This window comes from Oryctolagus cuniculus, chromosome 7, assembly GCF_964237555.1.
Source record: "Oryctolagus cuniculus chromosome 7, mOryCun1.1, whole genome shotgun sequence".
NCBI classification, from domain to species: domain Eukaryota; kingdom Metazoa; phylum Chordata; class Mammalia; order Lagomorpha; family Leporidae; genus Oryctolagus; species Oryctolagus cuniculus.
In genome coordinates, this window is record NC_091438.1 from 127,303,777 (window position 1) to 127,316,469 (window position 12,693).

Here is a 12,693-nt window from a genome sequence, read left to right on the forward strand (position 1 = left end):
TGGAAGAGGGGCAACTGGGACAGAATCCAGTGCCCCGATCAGGACTACAACCCGGGGTGCCGGCACCGCAGGCAGAGGATTAGCCTATTGAGCTGTGGCGCCGACCTGGAACTCTGTCTTTCAAATAAATAATTCTTTAAAAAATTAAATAAATAAATACACCACTTGGAATGCCTGTATCCCATATTGGTGTGCCTGCGTTCGGGTACTGGGTGCACTTCCAAATCCAGCTTCCTGCTGGTGTGCACCCTGGGAGGCAGCAGGTGATGACTCTAGTACTTGGATACCTGCCATGCAAGTGCAGACTCAGATGGAGTTTCTGGCTCCTGGCTTTAGATTGGCCCATCCTTGGCTGTTATGGGCACTGAAACTCTCTGTGTATGTCTTAGTTTCTCTGTATTTCAAATAAAAATAATCAAACTGATTTATAATGGGGGGGGCACCAGTGCGGTGGGTTAAGCTGCCATTTGTGACGCCAGCTTTCCATATTGGAGCACCAGTTCTACTCCCAGCAGCTCCACTTCCTATCCAGCTGCTCGCTAACGCACCTAGGAAAGCAGCAGCAGATGGCCCAGTTTCACCACTCACTACTCATGTGGGAGACCAGGATGGAGTTCTTTGGCCTGGCCCAGACCTGGCTGTTGTAGCTACTTGGTGGCGTGAAACCAGTTGCTGGAAAGATATTCTCTCTCTCTCTCTCTCTCTCTCTCTGTAACTGCCTTTCAAATATATATATATATATTTTTTTTTTTTTTTTTTTTTTGGACAGGCAAAGTTAGAGAGAGAGGTCTTCCTTCCGTTGGTTCACCCCCAAATGGCTGCCACGGCCGCCGCGCTGATCTGAAGCCAGGAGCCAGGTGCTTCCTCCTGGTCTCCCATGGTGTGCAGGGCCCAAGCACTGCAGCACCAGCCAATAAATAAATTTTTAAAAAAGATTTATTTTATTTATTTGAAAGACACGGTGGCCATTGGAGGGTGAACCAACGGCAAAAGGAAGAAGACCTTTCTCTCCTTTCTCTCTGTCTCTGTCTCTCTCTCACTGTCCACTCTTCCTGTCAAAAAAAAAAAAAAGTTACAGAGAGAGATAGAGACAGAGAGAGAGAGAGAGGTCTTCCATCCACTGGTTCACTCCCTAGATGGCCGCAACGGCTGGAGCTGGTCCTATCCGAAATCAGGAGCCAGGAGCTTCTTCTGGGTCTCCCACGTGGGTGCAGGGCCCCAAGGACTTGGGCCATCCTCTTCTGCTTTCCCAGGCCATAGCAGGGAACTGGACCGGAAGAGGAGCAGCTGGGACTAGAACCGGCGCCCGTATGGGATTCCGGTGCTTCAGGCCAGGGCTTTAAACTGCTGCACCACGCCAGCCCCAAATAAATAAATCTGTTAAAAGGAGCTAGCATTGTACCACAATGGATTAAGCTGCTGCTTGGAACACCCTCATTCCATAATGCCAGTTGGAGTCTTGGCTCATCCACTTCCTATTCAGCTTCCTGCTGATGCATATTGGGGGGCAGCAGATGATGGCTCAAGTGCTTGGGCGCCTGCCATCTGTGTGGGAGACCTGGATGAAGTTCCTGGCTCCTGGCTTCAGCTTGGCCCAGCCCTGGCTGTTGTGGGCATTTGGGGAATGAAACAGTCGATGGATAATCTCTCTCTCTTTCTTTCTCTCTCTCTGCCTCTCTCTCCCTTGCTCTGTGTGACTCTTCCTTTCAAGTGGATGAAAATATAGATATAGGCACTTTTTAAATTAAAAAAGAGAAAATTTTCTACCTATAACAGAAAGAAATCAATGTTCTTATCATTGAGAACCAGAAATTCAAGCCAAAGAAAATCTGTACAGATAAATTCTATTAAAGTAATCTTTGAGGCCAGCATGGGGCAGCAGTTTAAGCTATCATGTACTGCTGGCATCCCTGATTGGAGCATCGGTCCAAGTCTGGCTGCTCTGCTTCTGGTCCGGCTCCCTGCTAATGCACCTGTAAAGGCAACAGAAAATGGCCCACATGCTTGTGCCCCTGCCATCCACGTGGAAGACTCTGATGGAGTTTCAGGCTCCTGGCTTTGACCCAGCCCAGGCCATTGTGGCTATCTGGGGAGTAAACCAGAAAATGGAAGATTCTCTCTCTCTCCCCCACCCCTGGTCTAAATATTTAAATAAGTATTTTAAAATAGTTAAATAAATTAATCCTTATTTTCCTAGTCACTTCTCTACCTGGTTAACTACCCTAGCCCATGCCCCTTTGCCTTATACATTTCACAACGTACTGTTCTTTGTCCAATTCTTTATATAAGGTGACTGACTCTAACCTCTTCTTTGGGTCATCGTTTCCTTTTTGGGGCTCCCATGCCACGTAAAACTTATATTGAATAAATGTGTAGGTTTTCTTCTGTTGCTATACCTTATGTCAGGTATATATCCCAGCCAGCAGCCTAAGAGGATGAAGTGGGAGTTTTATCTCTCCTACAAGAACTACTGATTCAAAGAGCCAGAATATTCTAGACTAAATGGGATTGGAAATATCAGACATTGTAAAGATGAAAGCATTGAATTCTTTTTAAAAAATTATTTTATTTATTTGAAAGTGTTACAGAGAGAGGTGGAGCCAGAGAGAGAGAGAGAGAGGTCTTCCATTATGCTCCCCAAATGACCACAACGGCCAGAGCTGAGCTGATGTGTAGGCAGGAGCCAGGAGTTTCCTCTGGGTCTCCTAAGTGGGTGCAAGGGCCCAAGGATTTGGGCCATCTTCCACTGCTTTCTCAGGCCATAGGCGAGAGCTAGATCAGAAGAGGTGCAGCTAGACTTGAACCGGCACCCATATGGGATGCCAGTGCTGCAGTCTAGGGCTTTAACCCACTGTGCCACAGTGTCACACCCCCCCCCTTTTTTTTCTCTTTTCTTTTTTTATTTATATGAAAGGCAGACTTACAGAGAGAGGGAGATACAGAGAGGTAGATCTTCCCTCCAGTGTTTCACTCCCCAAATGGCTTCAATGGCCAGGGCTGGGCCAGGCTGAAACCAGGAATCAGTAGCTTCATTTTGGTCTATCACATGGGTGGCAGGTGCTCAAGCAGTTGGGCTATCTTCTACTGCTTTCCCAGGCACATTAGCAGGGAGCTGGATTGGGAGTAGAGCAGCTAGGATTTAAACTGGTGCCTATATGGGGTGCCAGTGCCACAGATGGCAGCTTAACCTGTTATGCCACAATGCCAACCTGAAAGCATCGAATTCTGAGAAAGAATCAAGGATTTCACTGTTCATTCTCAGCACAGGACTAATTTTAATAGGTTGTTGTATGCCAAGTTGGTGCTCCAAGGAGAACACTAATATTTAAGAAGTGGGAGGTGGGGCAGGTGTTGTGACACAGACTTAAGCAGTCACCTGGACACCCGCTTCCCATATGGGAATCCTGGCTACTCTGCCTTCTTATCCAGCTTCTTGCTTCTGGGTGGCAATTGATGATGGCCAAGGTACTTGGGCTTGTGCCACCTACATGGGAGACCTGGATCCTGACTCCTGGGTTTGGCGTGTCCCAACCCTGATTGCTGTGGGAATTTGGTGAGTGAGTCAGTGGGTGGAAGATTCTCTCTCTCTCACTGCCCATCAAATAAATTTTTTTAAAATCACAAACTTTAACACCCCCTCACACACAAATGGGAGAAGCAAAAAAGCCCAAAAGGAGGCAGACAAGAAGTAGCCTGAGAGGCAGGAGGAGAAGTAAGGGAGTCTGAATTCAAGGCTAAAAGGTGGTTCAGGAAGGAGGAGAGGGGAATGTAGTGTTTTCACTGTCTGATGTCCGTTCCTCCCTTTATGGGAGAATTTTTTTTTTTTTTTTTTTTTTTTACAGGCAGAGTAGACAGTGAGAGAGAGAGACAGACAGAAAGATCTTCCTTTTGCCATTGGTTCACCCTCCAATGGCCACCGCAGCCGGCGCGCTGCGGCCAGCGCACCACACTGATCTGATGGCAGGAGCCAGGTGCTTATCCTGGTCTCCCATGGGGTGCAGGGCCCAAGTACCTGGGCCAGCCTCCACTGCACTCCCTGGCCAAAGCAGAGAGCTGGCCTGGAAGAGGGGCAGCCAGGACAGAATCCGGCACCCAACCGGGACTAGAACCCGGTGTGCCGGCGCCGCAAGGCAGAGGATTAGCCTAGTGAGCTGCGGCGCCAGCCCGGGAGAATTTCTAAAAACCCTAAAATACAAAAAGGAGTGAAAATAATCTCAAATACTTCCAGAAGAAGGGTAAGAGGAAGTAAATCACATGAAATTCTGAAAAAGCAATGGGAGAAAAAAGTGAAATTAGAATGGTATACAAAATGTGAATTTTTTTGCATGTCTCTGAGATCATTCATTGTTACTGCATAAACTGCAAGAGGAATGCCTCAAGTTGGATATATGTTGGTCTAGTAACATGTATGCTTATATCAATGGTCAAGTCCAGTGACCCTGTGAGTGCTGTAGATACTTGGTTTTAACTTGATGAAAACAGTACAGAGTACAGAAGGAGACTGAGGAGAATGTCAGACTAGAGAGATCCAAATTTTGCTACACCATGACTGGAACTTTTCCTTGAACTTATGTAAGATAATACAATTTCGTTTTCTGGTTAAGTCTTTTTTTTTTGTGTGTGTGTGTGTGTGTGTGACAGGCAGAGTGGACAGTGAGAGAGAGAGAGAGAGAGAGAAAGGTCTTCCTTTTGCCGTTGGTTCACCCTCCAACGGCTGCCGTGGCCGGCACGCTGCGGCTGGCGCACCGCGCTGATCCAAAGGCAGGAGCCAGGTGCTTCTCCTGGTCTCCCATGCGGGTGCAGGGCCCAAGCACTTGGGCCATCCTCCACTGCACTCCCTGGCCACAGCAGAGAGCTGGCCTGGAAGAGGGGCAACCAGGACAGAATCCGGAGCCCCGACCGGGACTAGAACCCCTGTGTACTGGCGCCGCTAGGTGGAGGATTAGCCTATTGAGCCGTGGCGCTGGCCTGGTTAAGTCTTTGACTCAGACTTCTCTGATATTTGTAGCTGGAAGCATCCTCATAGATAGAGACTTGAGGTCATTTTCCAGATGATGGAGCAGAGCATGCTTGGCTGAGACACCATGCTGAAGGTTCAGAGCCCCACGAAGACGGTGGTTTTTAGGGCATGGCAGGTGGCTTGGGATAACTCTGGATCATGGCCCCATAGGGAAAGTGTAAGGTCTAAGAGGTAGGTCACGCCCTGTGTGCCAAGGCAAAAAGCTTAGCGTTTACCCTGAGGGAAACAGGGAGACATTCTAAGAGGGATGATGCAGTGATCAGAGAAAGGTCATTCTAACAGTAGGGAAGGAAGTGACCAGTAAAAGTGCAAAAACTGGACACAGGCACACCTGTTCGAAAGCAGCTGGGGGGGGGGGTGTGTGAAAGTGATGTATGCATGAGAATCTTAATTTTTTTCTAAAGATTTATTTTATTTATTTGAAAGCCAGAACTATAGAGACACAGGGGGAGAGACAAGAGAAATCTTCCATCTGTGGGATCATTCCCCAAATGGCCGCAACAGCCAGGGCTGGGCCAGACCAAAGCCAGGAGCCAGGAGCTTCATCCAGGTCTCCTATGTGGGCACAGGGGCCCAAGCACTTGTCTTCCACTGCTATCCCAGGTACATTAGCAGGGAGCTGGATCAGAAGTGGAATGCCAGCACTGTAGGTGGAGGCTTAACCTTCTACACCACAGTGCTGGCCCTAAGAATCTTAATTTTAAATCCAGGTTCTTGCCTTTCATAGAGATAAGAATTCTAAGTGGAGACATAGTAGCATGCACAAATGCACATACAGGATTTTTCTAACAGTGACAGAAAAAACACATGACACTCATGAGTTGGGGCTGCCCTACGTGGAGAAAAACCCAGTACGAGTGGGCGAAAGGGTTGCCTAAAGAGAGAGGAAAAGTCTGAATAGCACCTGAACAGTGGTCTGTGGCAAAAAATAGAGCCTCCCTGTTCTCAGCACTTTTATGAGGTAGGGAGTGGTGCCTTCACATGCCTGAAGCCATCTGGGAATTTTATGGCAACCCTCACGTGTAATTTAATGCCCATATAATCATGGTATCTTCCCCCTTCTTGGTCCTGGAGGAGACCCAGGGGATCTTGGGAAGGTGGGTATGTTGGACAGGTAAACAGATAATGTTACATTGTAAGACTTACAAGGGGTCTGGCACTATGGCATAGCGGGTAAAGCTGCCGCCTGCAGTGCCGGCATCCCATATGGGCGCCGGTTCAAGTCCTGGCTACTCCACTTCCGATCCCACTCTCTGCTAAGGCCTGGGAAAGCAGTGGAAAATGGCCCAAGTCCCTGGGGCCCCTGCACCTGCGTGGGAGACCCAGAAGAAGCTCCTGGCTCCTGGCTCCTGGCTTCGGATCGGCGCAGCTCCAGCCATTACGGCCATCGGGGGAGTGAACCATTGGATGGAAGACCTCTCTTTTTCTGCCTCTCCTCTCTCTGTTTAACTCTGACTTTCAAGGATAATTCAACATTAGAAAACTTATCAATATAATCTACTACAATACAGGTTAAAAGGAGAAAAATCACAGGATCATCAATGTAGAAACAATGGGCCGGCGCCGCGGCTCAATAGGCTAATCCTCCACCTAGCAGCGCCAGCACACTGGGTTCTAGTCCCGGTCGGGGTGCCGGATTCTTTCCCGGTTGCCCCTCTTCCAGGCCAGCTCTCTGCTGTGGCCCGGGAAGGCAGTGGAGCATGGCCCAAGTGCTTGGGCCCTGCACCCCATGGGAGACCAGGAGAAGCACCTGGCTCCTACCTTCGGATCAGCGCGGTATGCCGGCCGCAGCACGCCAGCCGTGGCAGCCATTGGAGGGTGAACCAACAGCAAAGGAAGACCTTTCTCTCTGTCTCTCTCTCTCTCACTATCCACCCTGCCTGTCAAAAAAAAAAAAAAAAAAAAAAAAAAGAAAGAAAGAAACAATGTCTACCTATAATAAAAACTGGAATTAAAAAATCTACAAATTGGTATGCTTTCTTTGTCTGTAAAAGCTTTATACCAAAAGTAAGATTATTATTGATTGTTATTATTTTTTTTATTTGACAAGTAGAGTCATAGACAGTGAGAGAGAGAAAGAGACAGAGAGAAAGGTTTTCCTTCTGTTGGTTCACTCCCCAAATGGCCTCCATGGCCGGCGCTGCACCAATCTGAAACCAGGAGCCAGGTGCTTCTCCCTGGTCTCCCATGTGGGTACAGGAGCCCAAATACTTGGGCCATCCTCCACTACCCTCCTGGGCCACAGCAGAGAGCTGGACTGGAAGAGGAGCAACCCGGACTAGAACCCGGCGCCCATATGGGATGCCAGTGCCACAGGTGGAGGATTAACCAAGTGAGCCACGGTGCCGACCCCGTTACTATTTAATTTTGTCCTGAGTGTTCTATACAACCTTGCATGGGTATAAGGAAAAAGAGAACAGTGAGGAAGTATAAGACAAGTACATGCAGACTGAAGACAAAGAACTTCAGGACTAGTGTTCTGAACGAGTCGGTGTTGGGAGACTGCTCTGCTAGTACCAGCTAGGATTCTCAGCGATCCCTGCCCTGCTGCCTATTTATCGTACCTTGCTGCTACTTATCAGAAAGTCCTCTGCCCTGCCCCTCACTGTCACTCTCTGGATTTTTTCCTTTGGTAATGGAGAAAAATAGTCCTTTGTCTTTCGGGGCTCATCAAATACATCAAAGTACATGAGACATGGGTTCACCAGGCCTCCTCATCTTCCTCTGGTCAGGTACACGCTTTGGCCACAGAGCAGTGTTGTCTGGAAATGTCCCCTGTGCGGCCAGACACAAGCTTGCAGAAGAGGCCATTACAAATGTCTCTGGAATACCAAAGTGGGACTTTGATACAGTCACGTCCTGAATTTCTGTTAATCCACAGATCATCTCATTTCTGTTGTGGCAGAAAAGAATGTCTGTTGATCTCACAGTCATAGTTCAAGGTGATGTTTGCAGGTTTATCAATACAGCCTATTCATCTGTAATGCCAATTAGAAAGGGATACACCATTAATTAAAGAAATATGTGTAGGCTGGCACCTGTGGCCCTGAAATCCCATATGGGCATGTCCCGGCTGCTCCTCTTCCAATCCATCTCTCTACTAGTGGTCTGGGAAAACAGTGGAAGATAGCCTGGGTGCTTGGGCCCCTGCAGCCACATGGGAGACCCACAGGAAGCTCCTGGCTCCTGGCTTCAGATCAGCCCAGCTCCAGCCGTTGTGGCCATTTGGGGAGTGAATCCCCTCTCTGTAACTGCCTCTCAAATAAATAAACAAATCTAAGAAAGAAAGAGAGAAACAGAAAGAGAAAGAGAGAGAGAGAGAAAGAAAGAAAGGAAAGAAAGAGAGAGAGAGAGGCCGGCACCGCAGCTCACTAGGCTAATCCTCCGCATTGCGGCGCCGGCACACCGGGTTCTAGTCCCGGTTGGGTGCCGGATTCTGTCCCGGTTGCCCCTCTTCCAGGCCAGCTCTCTGCTGTGGCCAGGGAGTGCAGTGGAGGATGGCCCAAGTGCTTGGGCCCTGCACCCCATGGGAGACCAGGATAAGCACCTGGCTCCTGCCATCGGATCAGTGCAGTGCGCCAGCCACAGCGCGCCAGCCGCGGCAGCCATTGGAAGGTAAACCAACGGCAAAGGAAGACCTTTCTGTCTCTCTCTCTCACTGTCCACTCTGCCTGTCAAAAGAAAGAAAGAGAGAGGGAGGGAGGGAGGGAGGGAGGAAGGAAGGAAGGAAGGAAGGAAGGAAGGAAGGAAGATGCTTGATTCTGTACTCCTTTGAGAAATTAGCAACTCTTTGATTGGGGTACATTCTGTATATAGGGAAGATGAAATGTGACTTAAAAGTTATTAAATAGGTTCAGGTATTTAGCACAGCTGTTAAGACACAGTTAAGGCACACTGCTTGGGATGCCTATATCTCATATTGCCTGGTAGAAGTGCTGGCTGTTTCTGGCCAGCTTCCTGCTAATACACACTGTGGAAGGCAGATGATGATGGCTCAAGTACCTGACCCCCACATGGAAGACCTAGATCAAGTTCCTGTCTCCTGGCTTTAGCATACCCAGCCCTGGTGGTTGCAGGCATTTTAGAGTAAATCAGTGGATGCAAGATTTAATTTAAAATAAAATGAAAAATATATATACTAAATAGGGATGAGCATTTGGCCTAGTGATTAAACCACTGGTTAGGATGCCTGCATCTCATATCAACATACCAGGGCTGGAGTACATGGATTCAAGTCCTGGCCCTGGCTCCCAGTTGCAGCTTGCAGACTGTGAGAAGCAGCAGGTGATGGCTCAAGTGGTTGGGTCCCTGCCTCCCACATGGGAGACTTGGATTGAGTTCCTTGCTTCCAACATCCACTGCATTTGAAGAGTGATGCAGCCGGTGGGACCTATTTGTCTGTGTTTGTCTCTCAAATAAAAAGTAATTGAACGGCCGGCGCCGCAGCTCACTAGGCTAATCCTCCACCTTGCGGCGCTGGCACACCGGGTTCTAGTCCCGGTCCGGGCTCCGGATTCTGTCCCGGTTGCCCGTCTTCCAGGCCAGCTCTCTGCTGTGGCCAGGGAGTGCAGTGGAGGATGGCCCAAGTGCTTGGGCCCTGCACCCCATGGGAGACCAGGATAAGTACCTGGCTCCTGCCATCGGATCAGCGTGGTGCGCCAGCCGTGGCAGCCATTGGAGGGTGAACCAATGGCAAAAAGGAAGACCTTTCTCTCTGTCTCTCTCTCTCACTGTCCACTCTGCCTGTCAAAAAAAAAAAAAAAAAAAGTAATTGAAACAGACTTTTGTGAGGCCAGGTAGAGCTGAACTGGAAGGCACTGTGTAGTGTGGATGTCCTTGGAGTCAGCTGCCAGCTGCCAACTCCTTTGCCTGCTGGTCCACTCCCACCTGCCCCAACCCATGTTCTCCCTCAATTTCCCCTGACCACTCAGCACCTGGGCACAGGTAGGACTGACAAAAGGAGGCCTCCATGTGAAGTCCCTGACCAGGGCCACATGTCCAGGGCTCACCAGCAACTCTGACCATCACTCCACCCAACCTCATCTCCACCCAGCCTGGCTTACAGGGTTCCCCAAGGGCCAGCTGAAAGCTATGGCATACTGGGCCAGCCCTGACATTGTAGCTGAGGGTCAGATGAGAAAGCCTGGTCTGGTGACCCTCACAACTTCCTTCAACTTTCCCCCAAAGTCCCCCAGAAGGCCTGTTCCTGGCTTATGTGCCTTTAAGGTTGAGAAACCAGGGCTCTACAAAAAAAGCATTTTGTGTTTTTATATACCTTTCTATTACTTTACCAAAAATAATCTCATACTGGGGGTGGTGCTGTGACATAATGGAAAAAGTTGCCACCTGTGGTGCAGGCATCCCATATGGGTGCCAGTTCAAGTCCCAACTGCTCCACTTCTGATCCATCTCCCTGCTAATGCACTTGTGAAAACGGCGGAGGATGGCCCAGGTGCTTGGGCCCCTGCACCCACATGGGAGACCCAGAGGAGACTCCCAGCATCTGGCTTTGGATCAGCCCAGCTCCAGCTCTATCTCTCTTTCTGTAACTTTGCCTTTCAAATAAATAAATCTATTAATCTCACCCTCTGAACAGCATCTCTGAGAGTTGTGCATGAATATGAGAAAAGTGTAACATTAACTCCATAGTACGACAAATTGAGTCACTGAGGATAGAGACTAAGCCAAGGCTGCACAATTATTTGCATTAAAACTCCTGGGGTGGACATTTGACCTACTGGAGTGTTTTTTTTTTCTCTCTCTTTTTTTTCTTTTTTTAATTCTTCTTGACCTAGTGGTTTCAAGATTCCTATGTCTAAAAGATAAGGTCTTTCTCTCTCTTTTTTTGTTTTTTAGATTTATTTATTTATTTATTTGAAAGGCAGAGTTACAGAGAGAGAGGGATAGACAGAGAGATCTTCCATCTGCTTGTTCACTCCCTAGATGGCCGCAACAGCTGGAGCTGTGCAGATCCGAAGCCAGGAGCCAGGAGCTTCTTCCAGGTCTCCCTGGAAGGTCACGTGGATCAGGACACGTGGATGCAGGGGCCCAAGTCCTTGGGCCATCTTCTACTGCTTTCCCAGGCCAGAGCAGAAAGCTGGATCAGAAGTGGAGCAGCCGGGACTCGAACCCGCACCCATATGGAATGCTGATGTGGCAGGCGGTGACTTTACCCTCTATGCCACAGCACCAGCCCCGAAGGTCTTTCTCTGTCTTTCTGTTTCTCTCGGTAACTCTGCCTTTCAAATAAAGACATCTTAAAAAAACCAAAAACTTAAGTGTCCTAGGTCCTAGATCAGCAGACCCCTAACAATTAAGCATCATTTCCCACCATTTCCCCCATGCTCCTTCCTCCACTGACTTTTAGTTTCTGTCACACAAAATTTCAGGCTTTTCAGGCCGGCGCCGCGGCTCACTAGGCTAATCCTCCGCCTAGCGGCGCCGGCACACCGGGTTCTAGTCCCGGTCGGGGCGCCGGATTCTGTCCCGGTTGCCCCTCTTCCAGGCCAGCTCTCTGCTGTGGCCAGGGAGTGCAGTGGAGGATGGCCCAGGTGCTTGGGCCCTGCACCCCATGGGAGACCAGGAAAAGCACCTGGCTCCTGGCTCCTGCCATCGGATCAGCGCGGTGCGCCGGCCGCAGCGCGCCGGCCGCGGCGGCCATTGGAGGGTGAACCAACGGCAAAGGAAGACCTTTCTCTCTGTCTCTCTCTCTCACTGTCCACTCTGCCTGTCAAAAAAAAAAAAAAAAAAAAAAAAAATTCAGGCTTTTCTAACAGCTTCGTCCAGTTTCTAGGCTTTTCCCCAAGCTGTCCAATTAGCGTGGAATGCTGTCCCCATTTCATCACCTTTAACTAAGGAATCCTTATTCATTCAGATCTCAGCTGATTAAATAAATGGCCTCTTGCTCTGCACTTCTAACTATAATTAAACCAATTATGCCATTACTTAAATTCTGTATCTCCAAGAAGACTATAGGGAACTATGTCTTAATAACAGCTATATCCCCTGGGTCTAGCACTGTGCCTGATTCATAAGTACCCATGGAATATTTGTTAAATGAAGAGCAATAGGGCTGGCACGGGGATGCCAGCAACCCATATAAACGCTGGTTTGAGTCCCAGCTGCTCTACTTCCAACTGGCTCTCTGCTAATGTGCCTGGAAAAGCAGCAGAAGGTAGCCCAAGTACTTAGGCCTCTGCCACATACATGGGAGACCTGGATGAAATTCCAGGCTTCTGCCTTTGGCCTGACTCAGACCCGGCCATTGCAACCATTTGGAGATTGTACCAGAGGATGGAAGACCTCTCTAACTGTCTTTGAAATAAATAAATAAATAAATAAATATATCCTTTTTTTTTTTTTAAGAAGGAGGAACAGTAATTCAATTGGGAAACTGAGTTTTGTTAGAGCCAGTTTGGGTATTTACCAAAAATCCTTCAAAACCTTCTAATCAGTGGCCCTCTGGTGGGACTCTACGTAACAGAGGTGCAGAGTAACCAGCTTTGACCCCAATTCTACTGCCTCTATACATTATATACACATTAACTACAGTGTCAGAGAGAAAAAAAAATTGTGTCCCCACCTTTCATGATTTTGCAAGCTAGGATTTCTTAATATGTATTTTTTCCTTTTGAGATAACATATTTTCAGTTTACATTATACTCAAAAGATTA